Source organism: Calliopsis andreniformis, unplaced genomic scaffold, assembly GCF_051401765.1.
Source record: "Calliopsis andreniformis isolate RMS-2024a unplaced genomic scaffold, iyCalAndr_principal scaffold0015, whole genome shotgun sequence".
Taxonomy (NCBI): Eukaryota; Metazoa; Arthropoda; class Insecta; order Hymenoptera; family Andrenidae; genus Calliopsis; species Calliopsis andreniformis.
This window is the reverse complement of record NW_027480428.1, coordinates 15661018-15680427: the sequence shown is the minus strand read 5'-3', so window position 1 is coordinate 15680427 and position 19410 is coordinate 15661018.

The window sequence follows — 19410 nt, the reverse complement described above, 5'->3', positions numbered from 1 at the left end:
AATGACGTTAACTTTCACACTGGTTGCAATTATACGTTTTATACGATGGAAAAGCTCTTTTATTTTTATTGCATTTTATGCTTCGGGCATTGACTTCTAAGGCCCTAACTATTCAATCTGTTGGAGCAACGCCCTAGGGTGTAGCCTAGGTTGCCCGGAAAGTAGAAATGACCATAACTTTCATACAGGTTGCAATTATACGTTTTATACGATGGAAAAGCTGTTGTATTTATACCGTATTTAATGCTTCTGGCGTTGACTTCTTATGACCTAACTATTCGATCTGGTGGAACAACGCCCTAGGGTGAAGCCAAGGTTGCCCGGAACGTTGAAATGACCATAACTTTCAAACTGGTAGCAATTATTCGTTTTATATAATGGAAAAAACTGTTCTATTTATTTTGTAGTTTATGCTTCGGGCGGTGACTTCTAATGCCCTAACTATTCGACCTGGTGGTGCAACGCCCTAGAGTGTGGCCTAGGTTGTCCGGAACGTAGAAATGACCATAACTATCATACTGGTTGCAATTATTCGTTTTATACGATCGAAAAAATGTTGTATTTATATTGTATTTTATGCTTCTGGCGTTGACTTCTAAGGCACTAACTATTCGATCTGGTGGAGCAACGCACTAGGGTGAAGCCTAGGTTGCCCGGAACGTAGAAATGACCTTAACTTTCACACTGGTCCCAATTATTCGTTTTATACGATGGAAAAGCTGTTCTATTTATTTCGTATTTCATGCTTCGGGCGTTGACTTCTAAGGCCCTAACTATTCAATCTGTTGGAGCAACGCCCTAGGGTCAAGCCTAGGTTGCCCGGAAAGTAGAAATGACGTTAACTTTCACACTGTTTGCAATTATTCGTTTTATACGATGGAAAAGCTGTTTTATTTTTATTGCATTTTATGCTTCGGGCATTGACTTCTAAGGCCCTAACTATTCAATCTGTTGGAACAACGCCCTAGGGTGAAACCTAGGTTGCTCGGAATGTAGAAATGACCATAACTTTCACACTGGTCCCAATTATTCGTTTTATACGATGGAAAAGCTGTTGTATTTATATCGTATTTTATGCTTCTGGCGTTGACTTCTAAGGACCTAACTATTCGATCTGGTGGAGCAACGCCCTAGAGTGAAACCTAGGTTGCCCGGAACGTAGAAATAACCACAACTTTCATCCTTGCTGCAATTATTCGTTTTATACGATGGAAAAACTGTTATATTTATATTGTATTTTATGCTTCTGGCGTTAACTTCTTAGGCCCTAACTTTTCGATCTGGTGGCACAACGCCCTAGGGTGAAGCCTAGGTTGCCGGAACGTAGAAATGACCATAACTTTCACACTGGTAGCAATTATTCGTTATATACAATGGAAAAACTGTTCTATTTATTTTGTATTTTATGCTTCGGGCGTTGACTTCTAAGGCCCTGACTATTCGATCTGGTGGAGCAACGCCCTAGAGTGAAGCCTAGGTTGCCCGGAACGTAGAAATGACCAGAACTTTCACACTGTTTGCTATTATTCGTTTTATACGATGGAAAAACTGTTGTATTTTTATTGTATTATATGCTTCTGGCGTTGACTTCTAAGGCCGTAGCTATTCGATGTGGTGGAGTAACGCCCTAGAGTGACGCCTAGGTTGCCTGGAACGTAGAAATGACCTTTACTTTCACAATGTTTCCAATTATTCATTTTATACGACGGAAAAACTGTTGTACTCATATTGTATTTTATTCTTATGGCGTTGAATTCTAAGTCCCTAGCTATGCGATCTGGCGGAGCAACGCCCTAGAGTGAAACCGAGGTTACCCGGAACGTAGAAACGACCAGTACTTTCACACTGTTTGCAGTGACTCCTTTTATACGATGGAAAAACTGTTGCATCTTTATTGAATTTTATTCTTCTGGCGTTGACTTCTAAGGCCCTAACTATTCTATTTGGTGGAGCAACGCCCTAGGGTGTAGCCTAGGTTGCCCGGAATGTAGAAATGACCACAACTTTCATACTGGTTGCAATTAATCCTTTTATACGATGGAAAAACTGTTGTATTTTTATTGCATTTTATGCTTCCGGCGTTGACTTCTAAGGCCCTAACTATTCAATCTGTTGGAGCAACGCCCTAGGGTGAAGCCTAGGTTGCCCGAAAAGTTGAAATGACGTTAACCTTCATACTGGTTGCAATTATTCGTTTTACACGACGGAAAAACTGTTATATTTATATTGTATCTGATGCTTCTGGCGTTGACTTCTTACGCCCTAACAATTCGATCTGGTGGAACAAGACCTAGAGTGAGGCCTAGGTTGTCCGGAACGTAGAACTGACCATAGCTTTTACACTGGTAGCAATTATTCGTTTTATACAATGGAAGAACTGTTGTATTTATATTGTATTTTATGCTTCTGGCATTGACTTCTAAGGCACTAACTATTCGATCTGGTGGAGCTACGTCCTAGAGTGAAGCCTAGGTTGCCCGGAACGTAGAAATGACCATAACTTTCACACTGGTTGCTATTATTCGTTCTATACGATGGAAAAACTGTTATATTTATACTGTATCTTATGCTTCTGGCGTTGACTTCTTAGGCTCTAACAATTCGATCTGGTGGAACAACGACCTAGGGTGAGGCCTAGGTAGCCCGGAACGTAGAAATGACCATCACTTCCATACTGGTAGCAATTATTCGTTTTATACGACGGAAAAACTGTTGTATTTATATTGTATTTTATGCTTCTGGCGTTGACTTCTAAGGCACTAACTATTCGATCTGGTGGTGCAACGCCCTAGAGTGAAGCCTAGGTTGCCCGGAACGTAGAAATGACCATCTCTTTCAAACTGGTTGCAATTATTCCTGTTATGTGATGGAAAAACTGTTGTATTTTTATTGCATTTTATGCTTCGGGCATTGACTTCTAAGGTCCTAACTATTGAATCTGTTGGAGCAACGCGCTAGGGTGAAGCCTAGGTTGCGCAGAAAGTAGAAATGACAATAACTTTCACACTGGTTGCAATTATTCGTTTTATACGATGGAAAAGCTGTTGCATCTTTATTGTATTTTATGATTCTCTCGTTGACGTCTAAGGCCGTAGCTAGTAGATGTGGTGGAGCAACGCACTAGAGTGACGCCTAGGTTGCCCGGAACGTGGAGTGACCATTACTTTCGCAATGTTTGCAATTATACATTTTATGCGATGGAAAAACTGTTATATTTATATTGTATCTTATGCTTCTGGCGTTGACTTCGTAGGCCCTAACAATTCGATCTGGTGGAACAACGCCCTAGTGTGTAGCCTAGGTTGCCCGGAAAGTAGAAATGACCATCACTTTCAAACTGGTTGCAATTATTCCTGTTATATGATGGAAAAACTGTTGTATTTTTATTGCATTTTATGCTTCGGGCATTGACTTCTAAGGTCCTAACTATTCAATCTGTTGGAGCAACGCCCTAGGGTGAAGCCTAGGTTGCCCGGAAAGTAGAAATGACAATAACTTTCACACTGGTTGCAATTATTCGTTTTATACGATGGAAAAGCTGTTGCATCTTTATTGTATTTTATGCTTCTGGCGTTGACTTCTAAGGCCCTAACTATTCTATCTGGTGTATCAACGCCCTAGAGTGAAGCCTAGGTTGCTGGGAATGTAAAAATGACCATAACATTCACATCTAGTTGAAATTATTCGTTTTATACGATGGAAAAACTGTTATATTTAAATTGTATTTTATGTTTCTGGCGTTGATTTCTTAGGCCCTAACTATTCAATCTGGTGGAACAACACCCTAGAGTGAGGCCTAGGTTGCCCGGAACGTAGAAATGACCATCACTTCCATACTGGTAGCAATCATTCGTTTTATACGATGGAAAAACTGTTGTATTTATATTGTATTTTATGCTTCTGGCGTTGACTTCTAAGGCACAAACTATTCAATCTGTTGGGTCAACGCCCTAGAATGAAGCCTAGGTTGCTCGGAATGTAGAAATGACCATAACATTCACTCTGGTTGAAATTATTCGTTTTATACGATGGAAAAGCTGTAGCATCTTTATTGTATTTTATGCTTCTGGCATTGACTTCTAAGGCCCTAACTATTCGATCTGGTGGAGCAACGCCCTAGAGTGAAGCCTAGGTTGCCCGGAACGTAGGAATGACCATCACTTTCAAACTGGTTGCAATTAATCCTTTTATACGATGGAAAAACTGTTGTATTTTTACTGCATTTTATGCTTCTGGCGTTCACTTCTTAGGCCCTAACTATTCGATCTGGTGGCACAACGCCCTAGGGTGAAGCCTAGGTTGCCCGGAACGTAGAAATGACCATAACTTTTACACTGGTAGCAATTATTCGTTTTATACAATGGAAAAACTGTTGTATTTATTTTGTATTTTATGCTTCGGGCGTTGACTTCTAAGGCCCTAAATGTTTGATCTGGTGGAGCAACGCCCTAGAGTGAAGCCTAGGTTGCCCGGAACGTACAAAATGACCATAACTTTCACACTGGTTGCTATTATTCGTTCTATACGATGGAAAAATTGTTATATTTATATTGTATCTTATGCATCTGGCGTTGACTTCTTAGGCCCTAACAATTCGATCTGGTGGAACAACGCCCTAGAGTGAAGCCTAGGTTGCCTGGAACGTACAAATGACCATCACTTTCACACGGGTTGCAATTATTCCTGTTATAGGATGGAAAGACTGTTGTATTTTTATTGTATTTTATGCTTCAGGCGTTGACTTCTCATGCCGCAGCTATTCGATGTGGTGGAAGAACGCCATAGAGTGAAGCCTAGGTTGCCCGGAACGTAGAAATGACCATAACTTTCATACTTGTTGCAATTACTCGTTTTATATAATGGAAGAACTGTTGTATTTATATTGTATTTTATGCTGCTGGCGTTCACTTCTTAGGCCCTAACTATTCGATCTGGTGGAACAACGCCCTGGGGTGAAGCCCAGGTTGCCCGGAACGTAGAAATGACCATAACTTTGACACTGGTTGCTATTATTCGTTTTATACGATGGAAAAACTGTTCTATTAATATTGTATTTTATGCTTCAGGCGTTGACTTCTAAGGCGCGAACTACTCAATCTGTTGGAGCAACGCCCTAGGGTGTAGCCTAGGTTGCCCGGAAAGTAGAAATGACCACAACTTTCATACTGGTTGCAATTACTCGTTTTATATGATGGAAAAACTGTTGTATTCATATTGTATTTTATGCTTCTGGCGTTCACTTCTTAGGCCCTAACTATTCGATCAGGCGGAACAACGCCCTAGGGTGAAGCCTAGGTTGCCCGGAACGTAGAAATGACCATAACTTTTACACTGGTAGCAATTATTCGTTTTATACAATGGATAAACTGTTCTATTTATTTTGTATTTTATGCTTCTGGCGTTCACTTCTTAGGTCCTAACTATTCGATCTGGTGGAACAACGCCCTAGAGTGAAGCCTAGGTTGCCTGGAACGTACAAATGACCATCACTTTCACACGGGTTGCAATTATTCCTGTTACAGGATGGAAAGACTGTTGTATTTTTACTGTATTTTATGCTTCAAGCGTTGGCTTCTGAGGCCGTAGCTATTCGATGTGGTGGAAGAACGCCATAGAGTGAAGACTAGGTTGCCCGGAACGTAGAAATGACCATAACTTTCATACTGGTGGCAATTATTCGTTCTATATGATGGAAAAACTGTTGTATTTATATTGTATTTTATGCTGCTGGCGTTCACTTCTTAGGCCCTAACTATTCAATCTGTTGGGTCAGCGCCCTAGAGTGAAGCCTAGGTTGCTCGGAATGTAGAAATGACCATCACTTTCAAACTGGTTGCACTTAATCCTTTTATACGATGGAAAAACTGTTGTATTTTTATTGCATTTTATGCTTCCGGCGTTGACTTCTGAGGCCCTAACTATTCAATCTGTTGGAGCAACGCCCTAGGGTGAAGCCTAGGTTGCCCGGAAAGTAGAAGTGACGTTAACTTTCATACTTGTTGCAATTATTCGTTTTATACGATGGAAAAACTGTTGTATTTATATTGTTTTTTATGCTCCTGGCGTTCACTTCTTAGGCCCTAACTATTCGATCAGGCGGAACAACGCCCTAGAGTGAGGCCTAGGTTGCCCGGAACGTAGAAATGACAATCAATTTCAAACTGGTTGCAATTATTCCGGTTATATGATGGAAAAACTGTTGTATTTTTATTGCATTTTATGCTTCGGGCATTGACTTCTAAGGCCCTAACTATTCAATCTGTTGGAGCAACGCCCTGGGGTGTAGCCTAGGTTGCCCGGAAAGTAGAGATGACCACAACCTTCTTACTGGTTGCAATTACTCGTTTTCTATGATGGAAAAACTGTTGTATTTATATTGTATTTTATACTTCTGGCGTTCACTTCTTAGGCCCTAACTATTCGATCTGGTGGAACAACGCCCTAGGGTGGATCCTAGGTTGCCCGGAAAGTAGAAATGACCATAACTTTCATACTGGTTGCAATTATTCGTTTTATACGATGGAAAAACTGTTGCATTTTTATTGCATTTTATGCTTCGGGCACTGACTTCTAAGGTCCTAACTATTCAATCTGTTGGAGCAACGCCCTAGGGTGAAGCCTAGGTTGCGCGGGAAGTAGAAATGACAATAACTTTCACACTGGTTGCAATTATTCGTTTTATACGATGGAAAAGTTGTTGCATCTTTATTTTATTTTATGCTTCTGTCGTTGACGCCTAAGGCCGTAGCTATTAGATGTGGTGGAGCAACGCACTAGAGTGACGCCTAGGTTGCCCGGAACGTGGAATGACCATTACTTTCGCAATGTTTGCAATTATTCATTTTATACGATGGAAAAACTGTTGTACTTAAATTGTATTTTATGCTTCTGGCGTTGTCGTCTTATGCCCTAACTATTCCATCTGGTGGAACAACGCCCTAGGGTGAAGCCTAGGCGGCCCGCAACGTAGAAATGGAAATAACTTTCACACCGGTAGCAATTATTCGTTTTATACGATAGAAAAACAGTTCTATTTATTTTGTATTTTATGCTTCGGCCGTTGACTTCTAAGGCCCTAACTATTCGATCTGTTCTAGCAACGCCCTAGGGTGAAGCCTAGGTTACCCGGAACGTAGCAATGACCAGTACTTTCGCACTGTTCGCAGTGACTCCTGTTATACGATGGAAAAACTGTTGCACCTTTATTGAATTTTATGCTTCTGGCGTTGACTTCAAAGGCCCTAACTATTCTATCTGGTGTATCAACGCCCTAGAGTGAAGCCTAGGTTGCTCGGAATGTAAAAATGACCATAACATTCACACTGGTTGAAAATATTCGTTTTATACGATGGAAAAACTGTTATATTTAAATTGTATTTTATGCTTCTGGCGTTGATTTCTTAGGCCCTAACTGTTCAATCTGGTGGAACAACACCCTAGAGTGAAGCCTAGGTTGCCCGGAACGTAGAAATGACAATAACTTTCATACTGGTTGCAATTATTCGTTTTATATGATGGAAAAACTGTTGTATTTATATTGTATTTTATGCTTCTGGCGTTCACTTCTTAGGCCCTAACTATTCGATCTGGTGGCACAACGCCCTAGGGTGAAGCCTAGGTTGCCCGGAACGTAGAAATGACCATAACTTTTACACTGGTAGCAATTATTCGTTTTATACAATGGAAAAACTGTTGTATTTATTTTGTATTTTACGCTTCGGGCGCTGACTTCTAAGGCCCTAAATGTTTGATCTGGTGGAGCAACGCCCTAGAGTGAAGCCTAGGTTGCCCGGAACGTAGAAATGACCATAACTTTCACACTGGTTGCTATTATTCGTTCTATACGATGGAAAAATTGTTATATTTATATTGTATCTTATGCATCTGGCGTTGACTTCTTAGGCCCTAACAATTCGATCTGGTGGAACAGCGCCCTAGAGTGAAGCCTAGGTTGCCTGGAACGTACAAATGACCATCACTTTCACACGGGTTGCAATTATTCCTGTTATAGGATGGAAAGGCTGTTGTATTTTTATTGTATTTTATGCTTCAGGCGTTGACTTCTCATGCCGCAGCTATTCGATGTGGTGGAAGAACGCCATAGAGTGAAGCCTAGGTTGCCCGGAACGTAGAAATGACCATAACTTTCATACTTGTTGCAATTACTCGTTTGATATAATGGAAGAACTGTTGTATTTATATTGTATCTTATGCTGCTGGCGTTCACTTCTTAGGCCCTAACTATTCGATCTGGTGGAACAACGCCCTGGGGTGAAGCCCAGGTTGCCCGGAACGTAGAAATGACCATAACTTTGACACTGGTTGCTATTATTCGTTTTATACGATGGAAAAACTGTTCTATTAATTTTGTGTTTTATGCTTCAGGCGTTGACTTCTAAGGCCCGAACTACTCAATCTGTTGGAGCAACGCCCTAGGGTGTAGCCTAGGTTGCCCGGAAAGTAGAAATGACCACAACTTTCATACTGGTTGCAATTACTCGTTTTATATGATGGAAAAACTGTTGTATTTATATTGTTTTTTATGCTCCTGGCGTTCACTTCTTAGGCCCTAACTATTCGATCAGGCGGAACAACGCCCTAGAGTGAGGCCTAGGTTGCCCGGAACGTAGAAATGACAATCAATTTCAAACTGGTTGCAATTATTCCGGTTATATGATGGAAAAACTGTTGTATTTTTATTGCATTTTATGCTTCGGGCATTGACTTCTAAGGCCCTAACTATTCAATCTGTTGGAGCAACGCCCTGGGGTGTAGCCTAGGTTGCCCGGAAAGTAGAGATGACCACAACCTTCTTACTGGTTGCAATTACTCGTTTTCTATGATGGAAAAACTGTTGTATTTATATTGTATTTTATACTTCTGGCGTTCACTTCTTAGGCCCTAACTATTCGATCTGGTGGAACAACGCCCTAGGGTGGATCCTAGGTTGCCCGGAAAGTAGAAATGACCATAACTTTCATACTGGTTGCAATTATTCGTTTTATACGATGGAAAAACTGTTGCATTTTTATTGCATTTTATGCTTCGGGCACTGACTTCTAAGGTCCTAACTATTCAATCTGTTGGAGCAACGCCCTAGGGTGAAGCCTAGGTTGCGCGGGAAGTAGAAATGACAATAACTTTCACACTGGTTGCAATTATTCGTTTTATACGATGGAAAAGTTGTTGCATCTTTATTTTATTTTATGCTTCTGTCGTTGACGCCTAAGGCCGTAGCTATTAGATGTGGTGGAGCAACGCACTAGAGTGACGCCTAGGTTGCCCGGAACGTGGAATGACCATTACTTTCGCAATGTTTGCAATTATTCATTTTATACGATGGAAAAACTGTTGTACTTAAATTGTATTTTATGCTTCTGGCGTTGTCGTCTTATGCCCTAACTATTCCATCTGGTGGAACAACGCCCTAGGGTGAAGCCTAGGCGGCCCGCAACGTAGAAATGGAAATAACTTTCACACCGGTAGCAATTATTCGTTTTATACGATAGAAAAACAGTTCTATTTATTTTGTATTTTATGCTTCGGCCGTTGACTTCTAAGGCCCTAACTATTCGATCTGTTCTAGCAACGCCCTAGGGTGAAGCCTAGGTTACCCGGAACGTAGCAATGACCAGTACTTTCGCACTGTTCGCAGTGACTCCTGTTATACGATGGAAAAACTGTTGCACCTTTATTGAATTTTATGCTTCTGGCGTTGACTTCAAAGGCCCTAACTATTCTATCTGGTGTATCAACGCCCTAGAGTGAAGCCTAGGTTGCTCGGAATGTAAAAATGACCATAACATTCACACTGGTTGAAAATATTCGTTTTATACGATGGAAAAACTGTTATATTTAAATTGTATTTTATGCTTCTGGCGTTGATTTCTTAGGCCCTAACTGTTCAATCTGGTGGAACAACACCCTAGAGTGAAGCCTAGGTTGCCCGGAACGTAGAAATGACAATAACTTTCATACTGGTTGCAATTATTCGTTTTATATGATGGAAAAACTGTTGTATTTATATTGTATTTTATGCTTCTGGCGTTCACTTCTTAGGCCCTAACTATTCGATCTGGTGGCACAACGCCCTAGGGTGAAGCCTAGGTTGCCCGGAACGTAGAAATGACCATAACTTTTACACTGGTAGCAATTATTCGTTTTATACAATGGAAAAACTGTTGTATTTATTTTGTATTTTACGCTTCGGGCGCTGACTTCTAAGGCCCTAAATGTTTGATCTGGTGGAGCAACGCCCTAGAGTGAAGCCTAGGTTGCCCGGAACGTAGAAATGACCATAACTTTCACACTGGTTGCTATTATTCGTTCTATACGATGGAAAAATTGTTATATTTATATTGTATCTTATGCATCTGGCGTTGACTTCTTAGGCCCTAACAATTCGATCTGGTGGAACAGCGCCCTAGAGTGAAGCCTAGGTTGCCTGGAACGTACAAATGACCATCACTTTCACACGGGTTGCAATTATTCCTGTTATAGGATGGAAAGGCTGTTGTATTTTTATTGTATTTTATGCTTCAGGCGTTGACTTCTCATGCCGCAGCTATTCGATGTGGTGGAAGAACGCCATAGAGTGAAGCCTAGGTTGCCCGGAACGTAGAAATGACCATAACTTTCATACTTGTTGCAATTACTCGTTTGATATAATGGAAGAACTGTTGTATTTATATTGTATCTTATGCTGCTGGCGTTCACTTCTTAGGCCCTAACTATTCGATCTGGTGGAACAACGCCCTGGGGTGAAGCCCAGGTTGCCCGGAACGTAGAAATGACCATAACTTTGACACTGGTTGCTATTATTCGTTTTATACGATGGAAAAACTGTTCTATTAATTTTGTGTTTTATGCTTCAGGCGTTGACTTCTAAGGCCCGAACTACTCAATCTGTTGGAGCAACGCCCTAGGGTGTAGCCTAGGTTGCCCGGAAAGTAGAAATGACCACAACTTTCATACTGGTTGCAATTACTCGTTTTATATGATGGAAAAACTGTTGTATTCATATTGTATTTTATGCTTCTGGCGTTCACTTCTTAGGCCCTAACTATTCGATCAGGCGGAACAACGCCCTAGGGTGAAGCCTAGGTTGCCCGGAACGTAGAAATGACCATAACTTTTACACTGGTAGCAATTATTCGTTTTATACAATGGATAAACTGTTCTATTTATTTTGTATTTTATGCTTCTGGCGTTCACTTCTTAGGTCCTAACTATTCGATCTGGTGGAACAACGCCCTAGAGTGAAGCCTAGGTTGCCTGGAACGTACAAATGACCATCACTTTCACACGGGTTGCAATTATTCCTGTTACAGGATGGAAAGACTGTTGTATTTTTATTGTATTTTATGCTTCAAGCGTTGGCTTCTGAGGCCGTAGCTATTCGATGTGGTGGAAGAACGCCATAGAGTGAAGACTAGGTTGCCCGGAACGTAGAAATGACCATAACTTTCATACTGGTGGCAATTATTCGTTCTATATGATGGAAAAACTGTTGTATTTATATTGTATTTTATGCTGCTGGCGTTCACTTCTTAGGCCCTAACTATTCAATCTGTTGGGTCAGCGCCCTAGAGTGAAGCCTAGGTTGCTCGGAATGTAGAAATGACCATCACTTTCAAACTGGTTGCACTTAATCCTTTTATACGATGGAAAAACTGTTGTATTTTTATTGCATTTTATGCTTCCGGCGTTGACTTCTGAGGCCCTAACTATTCAATCTGTTGGAGCAACGCCCTAGGGTGAAGCCTAAGTTGCCCGGAACGTAGAAATGACCATCACTTTCACACTGGTTGCTATTATTCGTTTTATACGATGGAAAAACTGTTAGATTTAAATTGTATTTTATGCTTCTGGCGTTGATATCTTAGGCCCTAACTATTCGACCTGGTGGAACAACGCCCTAGGGTGAAGCCTAGGTTGCCCGGAACGTAGAAATGACCATAACTTTTACACTGGTAGCAATTATTCGTTTTATACAATGGAAAAACTGTTCTATTTATTTTACATTTTATGCTTCGGGCGTTGACTTCTAAGGCACTAACTATTCGATCTGGTGGTGCAACGCCCTAGAGTGAAGCCTAGGTTGCCCGGAACGTAGAAATGACAATAACTTTCACACAGGTTGCAATTATTCGTTTTATACGATGGAAAAGCTGATGCATCTTTATTGTATTTTATGCTTCTGTCGTTGACGTCTAAGGCCGTAGCTATTAGATGTGGTGGAGCAACGCACTAGAGTGACGCCTAGGTTGCCTGGAACGTAGAAATGACCATTACTTTCGCAATGCTTGCAATTATTCATTTTATACGATGGAAAAACTGTTATATTTATATTGTATTTTATGCCTCTGGCGTTGACTTCTAAGGCACTAACTATTCGATCTGGTGGTGCAACGCCCTAGAGTGAAGCCTAGGTTGCCCGGAACGTAAAAATGACCATCTCTTTCAAACTGGTTGCAATTATTCCTGTTATGTGATGGAAAAACTGTTGTATTTTTATTGCATTTTATGCTTCGGGCATTGACTTCTAAGGTCCTAACTATTCAATCTGTTGGAGCAACGCCCGAGGGTGAAGCGTAGGTTGCCCGGAAAGTAGAAATGACAATAACTTTCACACTGGTTGCAATTATTCGTTTTATACGGTGGAAAAGCTGTTGCATCTTTATTGTATTTTATGCTTCTGGCGTTGACTTCTAAGGCCCTAACTATTCTATCTGGTGTATCAACGCCCTAGAGTGAAGCCTAGGTTGCTGGGAATGTAAAAATGACCATAACATTCACACTTGTTGAAATTATTCGTTTTATACGATGGAAAAACTGTTATATTTAAATTGTATTTTATGTTTCTGGCGTTGATTTCTTAGGCCCTAACTATTCAATCTGGTGGAACAACACCCTAGAGTGAGGCCTAGGTTGCCCGGAACGTAGAAATGACCATCACTTCCATACTGGTAGCAATCATTCGTTTTATACGATGGAAAAACTGTTGTATTTATATTGTATTTTATGCTTCTGGCGTTGACTTCTAAGGCACAAACTATTCAATCTGTTGGGTCAACGCCCTAGAATGAAGCCTAGGTTGCTCGGAATGTAGAAATGACCATAACATTCACTCTGGTTGAAATTATTCGTTTTATACGATGGAAAAGCTGTAGCATCTTTATTGTATTTTATGCTTCTGGCGTTGACTTCTAAGGCCCTAACTATTCGATCTGGTGGAGCAACGCCCTAGAGTGAAGCCTAGGTTGCCCGGAACGTAGGAATGACCATCACTTTCAAACTGGTTGCAATTAATCCTTTTATACGATGGAAAAACTGTTGTATTTTTACTGCATTTTATGCTTCGGGCGTTGACTTCTAAGGCCCTAACTATTCAATCTGTTGGGTCAACGCCCTAGAGTGAAGCCTAGGTTGCTCGGAATGTAGAAATGACCATAACATTCACACTGGTTGAAATTATTCGTTTTATACGATGGAAAAGCTGTTGCATCTTTATTGTATTTTATGCTTCTGGCGTCGACTTCTAAGGCCCTAACTATTCGATCTGGTGGAGCAACGCCCTAGAGTGAAGCCTAGGTTGCCCGGAAAGTAGAAATGACCACAACTTTCATACTGGTTGCAATTACTCGTTTTATATGATGGAAAAACTGTTGTATTTATATTGTATTTTATGCTTCTGGCGTTCACTTCTTAGGCCCTAACTATTCGATCTGGTGGCACAACGCCCTAGGGTGAAGCCTAGGTTGCCCGGAACGTAGAAATGACCATAACTTTTACACTGGTAGCAATTATTCGTTTTATACAATGGAAAAACTGTTGTATTTATTTTGTATTTTATGCTTCGGGCGTTGACTTCTAAGGCCCTAAATGTTTGATCTGGTGGAGCAACGCCCTAGAGTGAAGCCTAGGTTGCCCGGAACGTAGAAATCACCATATCTTTCACACTGGTTGCTATTATTCGTTCTATACGATGGAAAAATTGTTATATTTATATTGTATCTTATGCATCTGGCGTTGACTTCTTAGGCCCTAACAATTCGATCTGGTGGAACAACGCCCTACAGTGAAGCCTAGGTTGCCTGGAACGTACAAATGACCATCACTTTCACACGGGTTGCAATTATTCCTGTTATAGGATGGAAAGACTGTTGTATTTTTATTGTATTTTATGCTTCAGGCGTTGACTTCTCATGCCGCAGCTATTCGATGTGGTGGAAGAACGCCATAGAGTGAAGCCTAGGTTGCCCGGAACGTAGAAATGACCATAACTTTCATACTTGTTGCAATTACTCGTTTTATATAATGGAAGAACTGTTGTATTTATATTGTATTTTATGCTGCTGGCGTTCACTTCTTAGGCCCTAACTATTCGATCTGGTGGAACAACGCCCTGGGGTGAAGCCCAGGTTGCCCGGAACGTAGAAATGACCATAACTTTGACACTGGTTGCTATTATTCGTTTTATACGATGGAAAAACTGTTCTATTAATTTTGTATTTTATGCTTCAGGCGTTGACTTCTAAGGCCCTAACTACTCAATCTGTTGGAGCAACGCCCTAGGGTGTAGCCTAGGTTGCCCGGAAAGTAGAAATGACCACAACTTTCATACTGGTTGCAATTACTCGTTTTATATGATGGAAAAACTGTTGTATTCATATTGTATTTTATGCTTCTGGCGTTCACTTCTTAGGCCCTAACTATTCGATCAGGCGGAACAACGCCCTAGGGTGAAGCCTAGGTTGCCCGGAACGTAGAAATGACCATAACTTTGACACTGGTAGCAATTATTCGTTTTATACAATGGATAAACTGTTCTATTTATTTTGTATTTTATGCTTCTGGCGTTCACTTCTTAGGTCCTAACTATTCGATCTGGTGGAACAACGCCCTAGAGTGAAGCCTAGGTTGCCTGGAACGTACAAATGACCATCACTTTCACACGGGTTGCAATTATTCCTGTTACAGGATGGAAAGACTGTTGTATTTTTATTGTATTTTATGCTTCAGGCGTTGGCTTCTGAGGCCGTAGCTATTCGATGTGGTGGAAGAACGCCATAGAGTGAAGACTAGGTTGCCCGGAACGTAGAAATGACCATAACTTTCATACTGGTGGCAATTATTCGTTCTATATGATGGAAAAACTGTTGTATTTATATTGTATTTTATGCTGCTGGCGTTCACTTCTTAGGCCCTAACTATTCAATCTGTTGGGTCAACGCCCTAGAGTGAAGCCTAGGTGACTCGGAATGTAGAAATGACCATCACTTTCAAACTGGTTGCAATTAATCCTTTTATACGATGGAAAAACTGTTGTATTTATATTGTTTTTTATGCTTCTGGCGTTGACTTCTAAGGCACTAACTATTCGATCTGGTGGAGCAACGCCCTAGAGTGAAACCGAGGTTGCCCGGAACGTAGAAATGACAATCACTTTCAAACTGGTTGCAATTATTCCGGTTATATGATGGAAAAACTGTTGTATTTTTATTGCATTTTATGCTTCGGGCATTGACTTCTAAGGCCCTAACTATTCAATCTGTTGGAGCAACGCCCTAGGGTGTAGCCTAGGTTGCCCGGAAAGTAGAGATGACCACAACCTTCTTACTGGTTGCAATTACTCGTTTTCTATGATGGAAAAACTGTTGTATTTATATTGTATTTTATACTTCTGGCGTTCACTTCTTAGGCCCTAACTATTCGATCTGGTGGAACAACGCCCTAGGGTGGATCCTAGGTTGCCCGGAAAGTAGAAATGACCATAACTTTCATACTGGTTGCAATTATTCGTTTTATACGATGGAAAAACTGTTGTACTTATATTGCATTTTATTCTTATGGCGTTGAATTCTAAGTCCCTAGCTATGCGATCTGGTGGAGCAACGCCCCAGAGTGAAGCCGAGGTTGACCAGAACGTAGAAATGACCATCACTTTCAAACTGGTTGCAATTATTCCGGTTATATGATGGAAAGACTGTTGTATTTTTATTGCATTTTATGCTTCGGGCATTGACTTCTAAGGCCCTAACTATTCAATCTGTTGGACCAACGCCCTAGGGTGTAGCCTAGGTTGCCCGGAAAGTAGAAATGACCACAGCTTTCATACTGGTTGCAATTACTCGTTTTATATTATGGAAAAGCTGTTGCATCTTTATTGTATTTTATGCTTCTGGCGTTGATTTCTAAGGCCCTAACTATTCGATCTGGTGGAGCAACGCCGTAGAGTGAAGCCTAGGTTGACCGGAACGTAGAAATGACCATCACTTTCAAACGGGTTGCAATTAATCCTTTTATACGATAGAAACACTGTTGTATTTTTACTGCATTTTATGCTTCGGGCGTTGACTTCTAAGGCCCTAACTATTCAATCTGTTGGGTCAACGCTCTAGAGTGAAGCCTAGGTTGCTCGGAATGTAGAAATGACCATAACATTCACACTGGTTGAAATTATTCGTTTTATACGATGGAAAAGCTGTTGCATCTTTATGGTATTTTATGCTTCTGGCGTTGACTTCTAAGGCCCTAACTATTCGATCTGGTGGTGCAACGCCCTAGAGTGAAGCCTAAGTTGCCCGGAACGTAGAAATGACCATCACTTTCACACTGGTTGCTATTATTCGTTTTATACGATGGAAAAACTGTTGCATTTTTATTGCATTTTATGCTTCGGGCACTGACTTCTAAGGTCCTAACTATTCAATCTGTTGGAGCAACGCCCTAGGGTGAAGCCTAGGTTGCGCGGGAAGTATAAATGACAATAACTTTCACACTGGTTGCAATTATTCGTTTTATACGATGGAAAAGTTGTTGCATCTTTATTGTATTTTATGCTTCTGTCGTTGACGTCTAAGGCGGTAGCTATTAGATGTGGTGGAGCAACGCACTAGAGTGACGCCTAGGTTGCCCGGAACGTGGAATGACCATTACTTTCGCAATGTTTGCAATTATTCATTTTATACGATGGAAAAACTGTTGTACTTAAATTGTATTTTATGCTTCTGGCGTTGACGTCTTATGCCCTAACTATTCCATCTGGTGGAACAACGCCCTAGGGTGAAGCCTAGGCGGCCCGCAACGTAGAAATGGAAATAACTTTCACACCGGTAGCAATTATTCGTTTTATACGATAGAAAAACAGTTCTATTTATTTTGTATTTTATGCTTCGGCCGTTGACTTCTAAGGCCCTAACTATTCGATCTGTTCTAGCAACGCCCTAGGGTGAAGCCTAGGTTACCCGGAACGTAGCAATGACCAGTACTTTCGCACTGTTCGCAGTGACTCCTGTTATACGATGGAAAAACTGTTGCACCTTTATTGAATTTTATGCTTCTGGCGTTGACTTCTAAGGCCCTAACTATTCTATCTGGTGTATCAACGCCCTAGAGTGAAGCCTAGGTTGCTCGGAATGTAAAAATGACCATAACATTCACACTGGTTGAAAATATTCGTTTTATACGATGGAAAAACTGTTATATTTAAATTGTATTTTATGCTTCTGGCGTTGATTTCTTAGGCCCTAACTGTTCAATCTGGTGGAACAACACCCTAGAGTGAGGCCTAGGTTGCCCGGAACGTAGAAATGACCATCACTTCCATACTGGTAGCAATCATTCGTTTTATACGATGGAAAAACTGTTGTATTTATATTGTATTTTATGCTTCTGGCGTTGACTTCTGCGGCACAAACTATTCAATCTGTTGGGTCAACGCCCTAGAGTGAAGCCTAGGTTGCCCGGAACGTAGAAATGACAATAACTTTCATACTGGTTGCAATTATTCGTTTTATATGATGGAAGAACTGTTGTATTCCTATTGTATTTTATGCTGCTGGCGTTCACTTCTTAGGCCCTAACTATTCGATCTGGTGGAACAACGCCCTGGGGTGAAGCCTAGGTTGCCCGGAACGTAGAAATGACCATAACTTTGTCACTGGTTGCTATTATTCGTTTTATACGATGGAAAAACTGTTGCATTTTTATTGCATTTTATGCTTCGGGCACTGACTTCTAAGGTCCTAACTATTCAATCTGTTGGAGCAACGCCCTAGGGTGAAGCCTAGGTTGCGCGGGAAGTAGAAATGACAATGACTTTCACACTGGTTGCAATTATTCGTTTTATACGACGGAAAAGTTGTTGCATCTTTATTGTATTTTTTGCTTCTGTCGTTGACGTCTAAGGCCGTAGCTATTAGATGTGGTGGAGCAACGCACTAGAGTGACGCCTAGGTTGCCCGGAACGTGGAATGACCATTACTTTCGCAATGTTTGCAATTATTCATTTTATACGATGGAAAAACTGTTGTACTTAAATTGTATTTTATGCTTCTGGCGTTGACGTCTTATGCCCTAACTATTCCATCTGGTGGAACAACGCCCTAGGGTGAAGCCTAGGCTGCCCGCAACGTAGAAATGGAAATAACTTTCACACCGGTAGCAATTATTCGTTTTATACGATGGAAAAACAGTTCTATTTATTTTGTATTTTATGCTTCGGTCGTTGACTTCTAAGGCCCTAACTGTTCGATCTGGTGGAACAACGCCCTAGAGTGAAGCCTAGGTTACCCGGAACGTAGGAACGACCAGTACTTTCACATTGTTTGCAGTGACTCCTGTTATACGATGGAAAAACTGTTGCATCTTTATTGAACTTTATGCTTCTGGCGTTGACTTCTAAGGCCCTAACTATTCTATCTGGTGTATCAACGCCCTAGAGTGAAGCCTAGGTTGCTCGGAATGTAAAAATGACCATAACATTCACACTGGTTGAAATTATTCGTTTTATACGATAGAAAAACTGTTGTATTTATATTGTATTTAATGCTTCTGGCGTTGACTTCTAAGGCACAAACTATTCGATCTGGTGGAGCAATGCCCTAGTGTGAAGCCTAGGTTGCCCGGAACGTAGAAATGACCATCACTTTCAAACTGGTTGCAATTATTCCTGTTATATGATGGAAAAACTGTTGTATTTTTATTGCATTTAATGCTTCGGGCATTGACTTCTAAGGTTCTAACTATTCAATCTGTTGGATCAACGCCCTAGGGTGAAGCCTAGGTTGCCCGGAAAGTAGAAATGACGTTGACTTTCACGCTGGTTGCAATTATTCGTTTTATTCGATGGAAAAGCTGTTGCATCTTTATTGTATTTTATGCTTCTGTCGTTGACGTCTAAGGCCGTAGCTATTAGATGTGGTGGAGCAACGTACTAGAGTGACGCCTAGGTTGCCTGGAACGTAGAAATGACCATTACTTTCGCAATGTTTGCAATTATTCATTTTATACGATGGAAAAACTGTTGTCCTTATATTGTATTTTATGCTTCTGGCGTTGACTTCTTATGCCACAACTATCCCATCTGGTGGAACAACGCCCTAGTGTGAAGCCTAGGCTGCCCGC